The sequence below is a fragment of the Ailuropoda melanoleuca genome, chromosome 2 (genome assembly GCF_002007445.2).
Source record: "Ailuropoda melanoleuca isolate Jingjing chromosome 2, ASM200744v2, whole genome shotgun sequence".
NCBI lineage: Eukaryota > Metazoa > Chordata > Mammalia > Carnivora > Ursidae > Ailuropoda > Ailuropoda melanoleuca.
The window spans coordinates 119720323-119735777 of NC_048219.1; the positions used below are offsets into that span (position 1 = coordinate 119720323).

The 15455-nt window shown below is 35.1% G+C and overlaps 1 protein-coding gene across 6 annotated transcripts in view; it reads left to right on the top strand.

Annotated features, from left to right (window-relative positions):
• MBD5 (methyl-CpG binding domain protein 5) overlaps positions 1–15455 on the top strand; it is a 448730-nt gene that overhangs the window by 47712 nt on the left and 385563 nt on the right. The window contains exon 2 of one of the 6 annotated variants that reach the window (XM_034654542.1): positions 10089–10173. The exons of the other annotated variants lie outside the window; for them this stretch is intronic. The gene's annotated coding sequence lies outside the window, so the exon portion shown is untranslated. The remainder of the gene's footprint in view (positions 1–10088; positions 10174–15455) is intronic. 6 annotated transcript variants of the gene reach the window in all.

Consider the following 15455-nt stretch of genomic DNA (forward strand, 5'->3'; position numbering starts at 1 on the left):
TTACCAGAAATCAACCATTTTAAAAATGTATAGGCTAAAATGCAGACTTAAATCTTTATAGGTAAAATTTCTATTTTTTTTAAGAGAGATTTATTTATTTATTTATTTATTTATTTATTTGAAAGAGAGTGCAAGCAGGGGAGGGGCAGAAAGAGAGAGAGAGAATCTCAAGCAGACTCCTGGCTGAGCGCATAGTCCATCTCTGGGCTCAGTCTCACAACCCCGAGATCATGACCTCACCCAAAACCAAGAGTCAGATGGTCAACCAACTGAGCTACCCAGACACCCCTAAAACTTTTATTTTAGAAATTATCAGCATGGTTTTCCCTGTATTAACAAACAAACAAACAAGAAGAAAAACTTTTCCAGGCGCCTGGGTGGCTCGGTCAGTTAAGTGTCCCACTCTTGATTTTGGCTTAGGTCATGAACTCAGGGTTGTGAGGTTGAGCCCCACCTGGGACTCTGTGCTAGACGTGGAGCCTGCTTAGGATTCTCTCCTTCTCTGCCCTTTGCCCCAAAAAAACTTCCGAAGTGTGTGTGTGTGTGTGTGTGTGTGTGTGTGTGTGTGTGTGTTATACATGATAAAGAAAAATACTAGCTCTTTTCATTAAAGTGATTTATTTAGCCTTAGCATTATATTTTTCTGGAGACAGATCTTATATATGTACCAACCAAGGGTTTGATTGAGTGGTAAGTGGAATACTTTTAGATATCACTTTAATTCTGTAGGGGGTACGTGAATTAGTTGTTTGAAAACTGAATAAAATGGCATTCAATTACTGCTGACAATAGATCATTACTTATCATGACAGGCTCTTGTATTATGAATGTATCAGATTTATTTATTATGTCAAAAGTTTTATCATTCCAAATTTTCATATCCCATGAAAGTTAGATCAGTTGGATCTGACTGGGGGTAGTATTTCCTTTCACCAGTGGTAAATGTTTATGTATGCTTTCTATAAGCTTTCTAAACAACAGTGATTTGATTGAGAAATACAGATTTCTGTTTTATTTTGTGAATGTTCTGGGATACACAAATGCAGCTCTAAAGTTTATCCTTTTAATAAAAATGGCATAGGAGATGAAATGAAATGACAGGTGGAGTAAATACTCCATCTACGTTTCTTTGCAAAGAAATATTTTAGTTTCTTAGTATCTGCTGTAATCTAAATATCCTGCACCCCTTAGAAGTGTGATATTCTCACAGTGATGAGTTTTTGTCACTGTGACAAGATAAGATTAAGACCCCTGCTGGGGTGATGAAGTCAATTTAGAAGAAAGAAAGGTCGCCATTGTCTTAATTTTAGATTTACTTGGTTTGGGGTGGGTGGGTGAGATATAGGTAAGTGAGACTGCCCATCAGGCCTTTTATCTTGATGTACAAATAAAACTCTTGGGAGTTAAGGGGAGGGTACATTGCTAAAATTGGTGGATTTCAAGTTAATGTTAAAATTCAGTGTCCTAATTGTTTTTCATAAATCAAATTAAAACTGTGTAAATGACTTTGTTATCCCTCTTACTTTCTTGCTCTTACACTTGAAAACATTCCTTCAGTGGAAGCAATTTTAATGTCCATTAATAGAGGGTAGTTTGACTACCTGTGGTTCATTCTTATAATGGCATACTATATAGCATTTAAAATGGCAGATGTAGACTAATAATACAATAACCAAGACATGGAAACAACTTAAGTGTCCATTAACAGATGAATTGATGAAGAAAATGTGATCATATATGTATGGTGTCTACATATATGCTAAAAAAAATATATATGTATATACACGCTCCAAGAAAAATGAAATATTATTCAGCCATTAAGAAAAAAGGAAATCCTGGCATTTGTGACAACATGGACAGACCCTAAGGGCATTATGCTAAGTGAAATAGCTCAGACAAAGAAAACCAAATGTGCAGGATATTTATATGTAGAATCCAAAAAAAAAAAAAAAAAAACCAAACCCCAAACTCCTAGATACAGAGAACAGATTGATGGTTGCCAGATGTAGGGGTGGGGATGTGGCTGTGAAATGGTTGAAGGTGATCAAAAGGGACAAACTTACGGTTATAAAGTACCTGAGTTCTGGGGATGTACTACTGTACAGCATGGTAACTATAGTTAATAATACTGTATTGTAGGGGCACCTGGGTGGCACAGTTGGTTAAGAACCTGCCTTCAGCTCAGGTCATGATCCCAGAATCCTGGGATCAAGCCCCATGTCAGGCTCCCTGATCAGCGGGGAGTCTGCTTCTCCCTCTCCCTCTGTCACTCCCCCTGCTTGTGCTGTCTTTCTCTCTCTCTCTCTCTCAAATAAAATCTTTAGGAAAAAAAAGAGAGATGCTTAACCAACTGAGCCACCTAGGCACCCCAAACCTGCCCCTTTTAAAGTGAAGTCTTCTGAGAATCCAAATAAACCCCAAATTTCTTTTAAAAATAAAATAAAATAATAATAATAAAAAATACTGTATTGTATGTTTGGACATTGTTAAGAGAGTAGATCTTAAAAGTTCTAAAAAAATTAGCTATGTGAGGTGATGGATGTTCACTAAACTTATTGTGGTAATCACTTGCAGTGTATACATATATCAAATCATTGTAATAATTAATATGAAAATGACATTTAAAAATAAAAATTAGTTATTGAGCACATATACTTAATGTCTAGGTACTATTCTAAGCAATTAGCATGGGCTATATCTCATCCTCAGAACCCCATGACATAGGTACTATTTCTGTCATTATTTTAAAGATGATTTACCTTAGACAAAAATAACTTGCCAAAGATCACCTGGCTATTAAGAAGAAAAGCTAGGTTATGGATCCAGACGTCTGATTCCAGAGCCAGTGCTGTTAACTATATTATATAGATCTTTGTTGCTGATATGGAAGTGTGCATTATTTATAAAGCAACAGGTAAAAATAACATATAAAATATAGTATGATTCTATTTGCTTACAATTGTTGACCCTGTTTATTTTTGGCTTATAAGGTATCAGATAACTTTTTTCTTCTATGAATTTTTTAATAGTATTTATGATTTTTCTGATCAGAAAAAGTAAATAAAGCCTCGTCTTTGGGAAATAAATAAACCACTGCCCAAAGCATCCTCTCTTCCATTTCTCCATTTGTGTTTCTTCCCTTTGCCATCAATCTTGGTGCTTTAACTTCTACAAAGCAGCAATAACACTGCTTAGTCTGCTTACCTTCAAGTCTGTCATTGTTACAAGGACCTTTTACATTTGTAATTTGTGCGTATCTTATTTCTTTCCATTGGATGCTTCCTCTTTCCTTTGTAAAACTCTGTATAATTTAGCTTGGTGTGTATTGGACTTCTAATAAATATTGAGGATGAGGAGAAAACAGTAATGTGAGCTTTCTGATTAAACAGATTTATAGGTATGCTGTTTCCTTTTTAAAAGAGTAGTGAGTATAACTGGAAAATAATAAACCTCAAAGGAATAGAACTTTTTACATGAGGATATGGCAGTAATGATTTGGAAATGATCATGAGTTGCTTAAGGAATGCTGACCTCCTACTTCCCCCAGACTCTGTTATAGCATTATATGAGGGTGTTGGGAGAATAAAAATTTCTTCCTTTAGAAAGGACCACCAGAGAAAGCTGTCCTCTGGGTTTCTACTAAGTCAAATAGGTCTCTAGAGGGAGAATTTTGTCAAGAAGATGAGGCACAAGGGGATTGTAAATTGTTAATTAGTAATTATAGTAGTAGGAATAGAGGTACAGTAGAAAAAACACTGTGGGAAGGAATTGTTCAAAAGGTGGTTCAGGGAAGAAGCCCAGAGTAGAGTGAGGCAACTAAGGAAGACTATTGAGGACTCTAGAAGAGGGGTTTATGTTTCAGGGGGTGACCGAAGATGACAGGCTATGAAACATACTGGGATAAACCAGACTTAGGTTTGTTTCTTTGGGGTTTTGTTGTTGTTATGATTATTGTTTATTTGTTTGATAATGATAGTCAGAAATAAAAAACGAGGTACTCTGTTTGAAATCAGAACGGGAGTCTAGAAGCCTGCCCACTGCACCTCTTTTCCTTGTCCGATCTCTATCCCATTGCCCTTGGTACTAGACTAGGCTAAGAGAAATGGGAATAATTGTCCTGAAAGGGTTATAACACTAGCTATAGGACTTTTTTCATCTATAGATATTTTTATGTGTATATCTAAAAGAAAACTCAATTTAAAAATAACCACAATACCATTACCACACTTTAAAAAATTGGACACAGTCCTAATTATCACTGTACATCAGTCAGTTTTCAGATTTTTTTGGTTGCATTATCTATTTGGTATTTTTGTGATTTTTTTGTTTTTGTTTTTTTGTAGCTATTCATTTGAATCAAGGTCTAAATAAGATCCATACAATTACAGTTGTTTGAGATATTTCTTAAGTGTTTCTGAGTCTATAGGTTTTCTTTCTCCGGATTAATAATTGATCAGACTTTTATATTTAAATTTCTCTAATTATGGAAATTTTAGAAAGTAGCAATCTATATTGTAAGAATTAAATTTATAAGGAAGTACTTAGTTTTTTATACAGTCCTCACATAAATGTCTTAACAATGAAAATATGTAGTTTGCAGAAATCAGGAGCCACTAGTAATTATTCAACTTATTTAATTGTAAATAATATCTATATAGTGTTTTCTTAATTTGCCCTACAAGTGTGTTCTTAGAATGTAAATATTATCCTGATTATACTATCCTGGTTAGGAAACTAGGTCACAAAAATGAAAAAATTGTTGATTTATCCCAGATCACCCTTAGAAACTAGTTTGAAAAGTTAGAGCACTTGATTTTTTTTAGCAGAGTGATAAAAATGCTTTTGTTCTGCTGTGTACTACAGACAGGTATGAGTTTTAAAATAGGTTGCATGTAGCCTGAACATGAGAGTATGATTGGTAGTGTATCAGTCAGGATAGACTATATAATGAGGTAGTGAGAAACAACCACAAAACCTCAGTGGTTTCAAACAATAGAGGTGTATTTGTCATTCTTCTTGCATGTCCATCATGGTCAGAGGTATCTATGCTCATAATAGTCACTTAGGGACCTTATGGAGCAGCCACCATTCAATCATTGCTGATCATCACACTGGAAAAAAAGAAAACAAAAGAGCCCTGGAAGATCTTATAATTAAGTGTTCTACCCCAGAAGTCACAAATCCAATCACAAAGAGGCTGGGAAGTTAGTCATCTCTCTGCCTCAGAGAAGAAACCAGCTATTGGTGAACAGTACAGATACTTAACGCTATAAGTAATAATTTTGTTATTGAACTGCTAACAGATTTATTCGTTCATTTATTTATTCACTCATTTATTTGTTCAGTGATCAAATATTTTTTGAATGGCTGCCATGTGAAAGTCACTGTACTGGACAGTAGAAATATTAAAGTGAATAAAATACATTCCATCCCTCCTCTCCAGAATCTCAGTCTAGTAGGGGCCTCTTGGCGAGTAATTCTATATAAGGGATCAATAGACTAGTGCCCACAGGCCACATCTAGCCTGTAGCCTGTTTTTATATGGCCCTTAAACCAAAAACATTTTACATTGTTAAAGGGTTGAAAAAGTAACCAAACAAAAAGAATATGCAACAGATACTATAAGAGGCCCACACAGCCTAAAATATTTGCTATCTGAAACCTTTACTGTAAAAAAGTTGTCTGGCATCTGTTCCATAACATCTGCATTTAAATTGGAAGCTCCTCAAACTACTTGTTATCTAGCCCATTGTCAGATAAAACACACAATTATATTGTAAGCTCTGGATATCTCTTCATAGTGTGCCTTTTGTTTGATCTGATACTACATTTCTTTTTTCCCCCATATATATTTTTATCTTAATGCCAGTGTAGTTAACATGCAGTGCTATGTTCAAGTGTACGATATAGTGATATGAGAGTTCCTTCTATTACTCAGTGCTCGTAAGTGTGCTTCTACTTCATCTGTTTTCACCCATCTCCCACCCACCTCCTTTCTAGTAGCCGTCAGTTCTCTATACTTAACAGTCCGTTTTTTATTTTGTCTCTGCTTTTTTTTCCTTTACTTCATTCATTTGTTTTATTTCTTAAATTTCACATATGAGTGAAATCATTAGGTATTTGTCTTTGGTTTGTTTCACTTAGCATTATACTTTCTAGCTCCATCCATGTTGTTGCAAATGACAAGATTTCATTCTTTTTTATGGCTGAGTAATATTCCATGGTGTATATATGCCACATCATCTTTATCCATTGATATATCAGTAGACACTTGGGCTACTTCTATAATTTGGCTATTGCAAATAATGCTGCAATAAACATTAGCGGTGCGTATATACCTTTGAATTAGTGTTTTTGTATTTTGGCGGTAGCTACCCAATAGTGCAATTACTCAGTCACAGGGTAGTTCTGTTTTTAATTTGTTGAGGCATCTCCATACTGTTTTCCACAGTGGCTGCACCAATTTACATTCCCACCTATAGTGTAAGAGGGTTCCTTCTTCTACACATCCTTGCCAACACTTTGTTTCTCGTGTTTTTAATTTTAGCCATTCTGACAAATTTGAGGTGTGTCCTTATTGTGGTTTTGATTTCCATTTCCCTGATTTTGAGTGAGGTTGAGCATCTTTTCATGTGTCTGGGTTGGTTGGTTTTGATTATGAAAGAGATTATGACTTTTGGGAGACTGGGAAATATTTACTGTTAAGTGGGAAATGTTTTTGTGAAAAGATTGATTACATGTTAGTATTACATATGATTTTAAACCATAACCTCTGCTTAATTGAGAGTCAGCAAACAAAACTTTCTTCGTTTCAAATGAAATTTTTTTTTAAAGATTTTATTTATTTATGTGACAGACAGCCAGCGAGAGAGGGAACACAGCAGGGGAGTGGGAGAGGAAGAAGCAGGCTCCCAGTGGAGGAGCCCGATGTGGGACTCGATCCCGGAACGCCGGAATCATGTCCTGAGCTGAAGGCAGACACTTAACGACTGCGCTACCCAGGCGCCCCTCAAATGAAATTTTTTAAAATGAGAAGATGAGAAGATTAAAAAACACCATATATGATTTCCTCTGAACTATATTATGTTTATTTTTTATTTTTTAAACATTTGCTTAACATAGTTCATCCAAAAATAAGAAATAGAGCATCCCAATAAAGACTATATATTTCACCCTGCCCCTACTGAAATTTCTAGTTCCCTTTTTATCCATTGTTTATATCATTTATAAAAAATATTTTTGTATCCTTCACATTTTCACTACCAGGAGACTTTTTCTGTAGGGGTGCCTGGGTGGCTCAGTCATTAAGCATCTGCCTTCGGCTCAGGGCGTGACCCCGGCATTCTGGGATCAAACCCCGCATTGGGCTCCTCCGCTGGGAGCCTGCTTCCTCTCCCACTCCCCCTGCTTGCGTCCCCTCTCTTGCTGGCTGTCTCTCTCTCTCTCTGTCAAATAAATAAAATAAAATAATCTTTTAAAAAGTGTGGGGGGGGGTTTCTCCTAGATAAAGATTGCCCCCTCCCCCTGCCGCCAAAGGAAAACCTGGCGTAAAAATACTATTATATAAACTCTTTAATTTTGCTTCTTTGCAATTTAATACTTAGTTTTATGTCTTAGAATCTAGATTTATGTAGTATTTAAAAGCATTGGACTGGAAATTAAACAAGATCGCTACCATGCCTTATCATTAATACTGGGCAAAGTACTTAATCTTTTGCATGCTTTTGGTCTCCCTCATATGGGAAGTCACCAACTCATTGTGACATGCCTAACTAGAAGCTTCACCTTTTATGTTGGGATTATAAAATTTATCCAACCAGAATTTAATTCAAAGGATAAGGATTTATAATACAAAAAGTAATGTATTATAATAGCCATTGAAAAAATAAAACAATTTTGACACAGATCTAAGGTAATACCTACACTTATTTTCTACCTCTTTTAGAGTTTAAACATGTTTATAGATATTTCAGTACAATGTTTGCTGACTTCCAAGTCATTTTTTTAGTATATATTTTTCATCATTGCTACATCGATCTTTCAGTGGAAGCTTTGGCCTATTGAAATCTTTGTCTCAGATGAAAAACAATATCTTTAATAGATTCTGCTTTTCTTTTTAGGACCAGGTACGCAAATATATACTTTAAGATCAATTCAAGTTAATCCTACATTGGCTCATCTTTTTTTTAAAAATTGTTTTCACTTTAAAAAAATATATCACTATGAATTATTTGGAAGACAGCCATTATATAAATACAGGGTATCTTGTTACTATTTATAAAATATTTTTGCCATTTCTTTTAATGGTGGCTTTTTTCTCCCATTCTTAAGCAATCCACTCCCCCTATCCCCTACCCCCACCCCCAACTAATATTTCCTTGTTGCCATCATTTTTCCTTATTTGGTTGGAAGTTGATACTGTTAGTGACAATGAGTTTTTAAAAAGTTGTATTAAATATTTTTGATTGTCTTTACATTTGTCCTTTACTTTTTCTCTAATATAATAATTTTGTCTTTTTTCAAAATATTGGCTTCCATTTTTTTGAGGGAGATTGATGGGACATCCATAAAGAAGAGAAAAATAGAAGGAAGACATATTTTATAACTATAAACCAATACTTTCAGAAGAGTTAACAGTGCTTTTATCACTACCCATGTTACAGGGTGGTGCAGGCCAAGAGAAACAAGGATTAAAGTTGATTTAGGCTGATAAGAGGTTACAGAAAGTGATGGTCTCAGTGAACACAGAGCTTTAGTCAGAATGTGAGTTACTCTGGAAGAAAAGAAAATATAAATTCTTAAACAATAGAAGATGGAGTCTAATATGAAGTCAGAGAAGCTCCTGACAGCAGAAGTGAGTAGATTCCAACTATGGAAATAGAAATTGGCAGAAAAGGGGTCAGTAGGAAGGAAGGAGAAGGAAACTCTAGTCTGGTTGACCCAGGGATAGTAACCACTGTGCTATGTAAATATATTTTGTCTGTGTAAGCAACACAGCAGGTCATGACCACTGAAACAAGGGCAGGGTCAAGCAACACTGCCTGCCTAGGTTTAGGGCAATCCACTTGAGTGTGAGGAAGCAAGGAATGGCAGGTCTTGTTGGTGGGCGCTATAAAGCAAGGTTTCCTACATCATTATTATCATTATCATAGTAACTGTTGATTGTCCAGAGAGGCTAATCTAAATCTCATATTTTGGATTACGGCATTTTCTAACATTCAGTTAAAGAGAAACTTTGTTCTCCTCCTATTACCTGAGGCCTTTTGAAACCTTTGCAAGAATCCTTGGGCACTAGAACAATTACAAGGGTGTTTTAGAGCTTTTTGTCTATTGTCAATTAGTCTTTAGTTAGGAAGCCCCCAAATTTTCTTTTTCAAATGTGGCAGTGGATCATCCATGCAGGTATGTTGAGAGTATTGACAAATACTGATATAAGTGTCCATAGTCCCTTAACTGTAATTCAGAGCTTCAAAAAGTTGGGAGGGAAAATCCCACACCTTTTTTAATAAGAAAAAATTAAGTAAAAGTATTTTTGGTTCAGGCAGCAAATTCAAACTTGAACTTATTTGGTGGCAAATTCAGAGCTGAATTTATGTGAGGCTATTAATAGGCTTTGTGTTTCCCCTATGTGAGTATTCCTGTATTTCACACATGTTTGATTCTCAGGTGCTGCTCCAGTCCCCCTGGGGATGTTATATCATATATAGTATAAATATATACTTTAAATTTCTAATACATGTATATCAATTCTGAAATTTTGCTGGCCCCAAGCATTTTGAGTGACAGATATTGTGACCATTAGTAGTTTTAATCATGTGATCTTGTAGTCACATATTTAGTAATTGTTAACTATGATAGGCCTCATCATCCTAAAGAGACTAATACAGGTAATCTCTTATCTGTATATCAGTTTTCTCAGAATCTATTTATCACAGAAATGCTGTTTTACATGGTGGTTATGCTTGGTGGTATTATGTGCTTTAACCAATCTGTAATGTATGTAAGGCATAATAGTAACAGTTCTGTGGATCTTATGGCAATGTTTCTATGAAAATATTTTTGAAATGTACCTATCTCCTTTACCCTAGCCTGGCCCATCCTCAAACATGAAAACAGACCTACTGCACCACTCACATGACTTCTCAGGCTCACTTATCCCATCTCACAATGAGAGTGAGTATTCCAACAGGCTGAGTCCATTGCTAAAGGCTCCTTTAACTGACAGGATGCAGGCTGGGATGAATTGTTTTTTTGTTTGTTTTGCTTTGCTTTGCCTCTCACAGCTTCACTGTTGTTTGCATTCTTTTCTTCTGTAGACTCTAGGAACTGCCCTACCTAAATCCTTTTTCATTTATACCATCTATAGTTCTTCTATATATTTGGAAGTAATGGGACTAGGTTCCCTCCTTTCTTATCTACCCTTTCACTTTATCTTTAATTTTGAATTATCCACTTAACTCTTCTCTAAGTCTCTCAATTTTACTTTCATAAGGAAGGCTAATGGTTTTTACTCAAAAACATATGATAGATGATTAGAGCTATTAAGTTACTGAGACTGGGTAGAAAGAATATTGGAGTCCTACTTCCAAGAAGTTAGAAAAGCTGGAAGCATGACTTCTTGTCTATCATGACCTTTTGTTTTCTTGCAGACTATTAGTTTATAGGACATTCAGTTTCCTAAGGGATACTTTTCCTGTAAATGATCTTTCAGTTTCACTCTTTTGTTACCCACATACAAATAATGCACACATTGGTAGATTGCTTTTAAACAAATATCCTAGAAACCATCCATGCAAACAAATATCTGTTCTTAGAAAGTAATTACATAGGAGGCTATGCACTTATTTCATTGCTGCTGCTTCGGTTAACTACTTTTGGAACTCCTTAGGTTGTCTTCACAGTCTGTGCCATTATTTTGAATGTTATCTGTATTATTAGTCACTTTTTGAGAGTTAATTGAGAATTTACAGACAACTGTCTTTCTGCGTAATGTCTAATGAGGAAGGTTTTGTGTATTGTATTGTTTGTTTCATTCTTGGTCAAAAACAAGTGAAAGCTAAAAAGCAGATTTTTGGGGGGGGTCTTTTAAATTCGTTCATTCTTACACTAGTTGTAGAACAAGAGGTTTAAAGCTGTTTGGAACAATTATAGTTCTGTAATCCTATACTTGAATGGAGCAACATTTATTTGGTGTATAGATTAATGTATGTTGATTTAAAATACAATACTCTTTATTCTTAGGTTTATTATTGTACAAGTGTATCTAAAATTCAGATATAGACACATATATGGGATCATTGGGAAAGTGAAGCTATGAAAATTCAGATACAAAAGAAAGTTTTCTTGAAAAACTAGCATATTTCAATCGTTCTTCCGTTGTTTTGAGCTGATTAATTTTTCTGGAAGAGCAGAAGAGACTGATCTGGAATAACATTTTTATAAGTTGTGTTTGTGAAGTACCCACAAAATAACAGGTAATTATTGGGTATTCATTGTACTATTTAATATTCATAACAATTTTTAGAGATACTTGTTCTCTTTTAAAGATGGAGGGAAGTGAGGTCCAGAAAACTGAAGACTACCATGCCCTTGATCACATGGCTAATAAGTAGCTAAGCTTTCTGAGCTTCTAACTTTTTTTTTTGAAACTGCTCTAAATTCCTTAAACCATGCCTACTGCTATGGGCATGATCCTTTGACCAATTAGAAGTGTATTCTGTTATTTATATGATACAGATACAGTGCCAAGAGATTAATTGCAGTATTCATTGTTTGTATGGTGTATTGGAACTCTGCAAATTTCTTACCCTGGCCCAAATGACACTACATGATTGATGTGACTTCTGACTATCTCTCCACCCTCATGTGTAATCCAAATTAACCTCTCTCAACACACCAAATTTATTCCTCCTTTAAGGCAGTTACACAAGTTGTTTCTTCTGCCTAGAATGTTCTTGCCTTCAGTCTTTCCGTGGCTGACTCTTGTTAGTCAGGTCTCAGCTTAAATGTTAGCTACTCAGAGAAGTCTTCTCCAACCACCACCAAAGCTAAAGAAATCACTCACGTCACATCACCTTGTGTTAGTTCTGTTTACGGCACCTGCTACTATCCAGTATTTTCCTGTTTACATGTTTATTGTCTCACCAGTAGATTGTAAGCTCCATGACAGCAGAACCTTGAAACAACCTGGCCAAGAAATTGTTGTAGGAATAAATGAATAAGTTGGGTCGAGAAAATTGTATAACAGATTATTCAGATTAAAGAAGACTAGGAATAATAAAGGTTTAGGGATATTTGGAATAATGGTTCTCAAAGCTTGCTAAACTAGCCAGCAGCAGCAGCATCACCAGAGAATATGTTAGAAATGTAATTCCAAGGACTTTCCCATGAACTGTTGAATCAGAAACTCTAGAGGCGGGGCCTTAGAGTCTGTTTTAATCTCTCCAGGTAGTGATTTTGATGCAGAACCACTGAATTAGACATTTCTTTGTATCAGTTAATTGTCAGAATTATCAGTTTTGTTTTGTTTTTAAGCCAGATTGCCATATTTAAAATGTATTTTTTCTGTGCACAATTTTGTTAGTAATGTATTTTTTTAAATTTTCACACATGTAGAAATTTCAAAAATGTACAACCCTAATGAGAGTCAATATAGCTGATTCAATGACTTGAGGACATATTCTAAGGATTAGTTTAGTCTGGTGTCTCCTATAGATCTTTAGAGAGCCCTGTATTTGAAACCTACTGCTCTAAAATGAAGGTTTACTCAGGGACTTTAAAAGTGTTTTCAAAATCCCACTTATATATTACCCCTTGAAATATTAATTTACACTGTCATTTTCATATGTACCCTCTAAGTAGTATTTAACTACCTTTAGTGGTATGAGTACATAATAAGTGGTTCAAAAAAAGAATGAGTCCAGAATGGCACCTGCATTAATATTTTGAGATATTGATGTTTTTCCTGTCAGGCACAGTAACAAAGACTTAACTTTTTTGATCTAGAAGCAAATACTGTGAAAACTAGCATGTTTAATTTTCTGAAACTCTAATTAAACATTTTTGAGGAAGAAGAAATACAACTTATGGAATGTTGGCCACAAACTAGTTATATACAGATTTAAGAGCTAATAGTTCTAATAGCTATAGAATCTGCTATTCAGAGAGTAAGATAAGTGACTTAACTCAAGTTTATGGATACTATGCCACAGAAACAGGATTCAAACCTAGGTGTGTCTAATTCCAAAGCAGTGCTCTTTCTACACTCAGTGCTGCCTTATAACTCCAGTGTATAAAAAACCAGATGAATCATCTTAAATCATTATTGGAAGCTAGCAGTNGGATTCAAACCTAGGTGTGTCTAATTCCAAAGCAGTGCTCTTTCTACACTCAGTGCTGCCTTATAACTCCAGCTATTAAAAACCAGATGAATCATCTTAAATCATTATTGGAAGCTAGCAGTGTGTAAATAATAAATGAATAAATAAAATTATGGCAAGTGATTGCTCTATACTCATTAAATGTAGTTAAAAGGTTGACATTACTCCCAGCACATGCCTAATCACTTGAAAATGTTGGATCACAATTAAGAAATCCAGGTTCAGTGACTCTTTTTAACAGGTGGAAAAATGTTGTTTGTCATAGAAATGTTCATTTTCAAGTTCCTAAAAGGACACAGTGAATATTAAAATAGCACTTTAAGTATTTGAAAGTAAACAAATTTTCCCTTATTCTATTGCTTTAGAAATTAAAACCATAGGGGCGCCTGGGTGGCACAGCGGTTAAGCGTCTGCCTTANTGGAAAAATGTTGTTTGTCATAGAAATGTTCATTTTCAAGTTCCTAAAAGGACACAGTGAATATTAAAATAGAACTTTAAGTATTTGAAAGTAAACAAATTTTCCCTTATTCTATTGCTTTAGAAATTAAAACCATAGGGGCGCCTGGGTGGCACAGCGGTTAAGCGTCTGCCTTAGGCTCAGGGCGTGATCCTGCCGTTATGGGATCGAGCCCCACATCAAGCTCTTCTGCTATGAGCCTGCTTCTTCCTCTCCCAATCCCCCTGCTTGTGTTCCCTCTCTCGCTGGCTGTCTCTATCTCTGTCGAATAAATAAAATAAAATCTTTAAAAAAAAAAAAGGAAATTAAAACTATAGCACTTCATTACATTATTTCTACGTTAGATCTTGAAGGGAATATAAAATTAAATGTAATTGCTGAGAAATGTTGTAGAGTTGACTTCCTGTCATACTATATATTGTTGGTTGCATAATACCCTTTAACATATATACAATCTGTATTTAAGTAAAAGTGTGCTTGATTTGCTTACCATCAAAGTGCTATAGTAATATAGGTTGTATTTTAAAGAGATACTTTTATTTGAAGACTCATTTTCAGATGCTTAAAATTTATTCCCCTCTTATAAAAGGTGGGAACATTTAATTATTAGATTTAACATTTATAAAGTGTTTTGAGAGTGTATGGTGTAGTATAAATACAAATTACTTACTATGAGTAATACATGTCTGTATACATAATACTCATTTTTAAATTAATGCCATTACTACGAGTTAGGTTCTTTTTGGAATGTTCTTGCTACCTTCAACAGACTTGAAAAAAAAATGTTCTGAATGAAGAAACAGTTTTAGATGTTGTTCAGTGTTTGCAGTGTTAAATGCTAATTGGAATCCCTGAGCCCTAATGCCACCTTAAATAGTCTTATGTGTGGGAGAGGGGTAATCGAGGTACTCTTTTCTTCTTAAAAGAGAATAGAGAAAAAAGTAATTGAAATACTGCTAAGAGTTAAAAGAGCAATATTATCAATATTTAATTACCCCAGGACAAATCAGTTTAACATTTACACTTTTCCATTTTCTTTCTTTGATATGCTTTTGACTATTTAAAAGCAAATTACAAGAGAGCAGAGAAGGAAAAGGAAATTACAGAGGAAGAAAAGGAAATACTGTAGACAGACTATAAACATTTAACCTAGTAATTTGTTAGGAGTTCTGAAAAAATTTGAGGGATAAGTTGCTGAAATAACAAAGCTATAGGATTATAAAGTATTGTTCTTATTTTAGAACAGCAGTTCTCCACTGCCGGTGATTTTGCCCCACAGGGCACATTTGGCAGTGTGTGGAGATATTTTTGAGTCCTCACCTGAGAGAATCAGGATGTTGCTACTGGCAGTTAGTGGGTAGAGGTTAGGGAAGTTACTAAACATCACACGGTGCACAGGACAGCTCCCAGCAACAGTTTTCCAGTTTAAAATGTCAATACTGTTAGGGTGAGAAACCCTGACTTAGACACACCGCTCTTATTTCAAAAACAACAGAAATACAGGGAGATATGCATAAGGCCACATACCTGCTAACTGAAGTAGCCAAAACTTGAACTTGGATCTCCTGACCCCAAGCTGTTGTGCTTTCCTTGTTTCTCATTGTTCTTAGAATCAAAA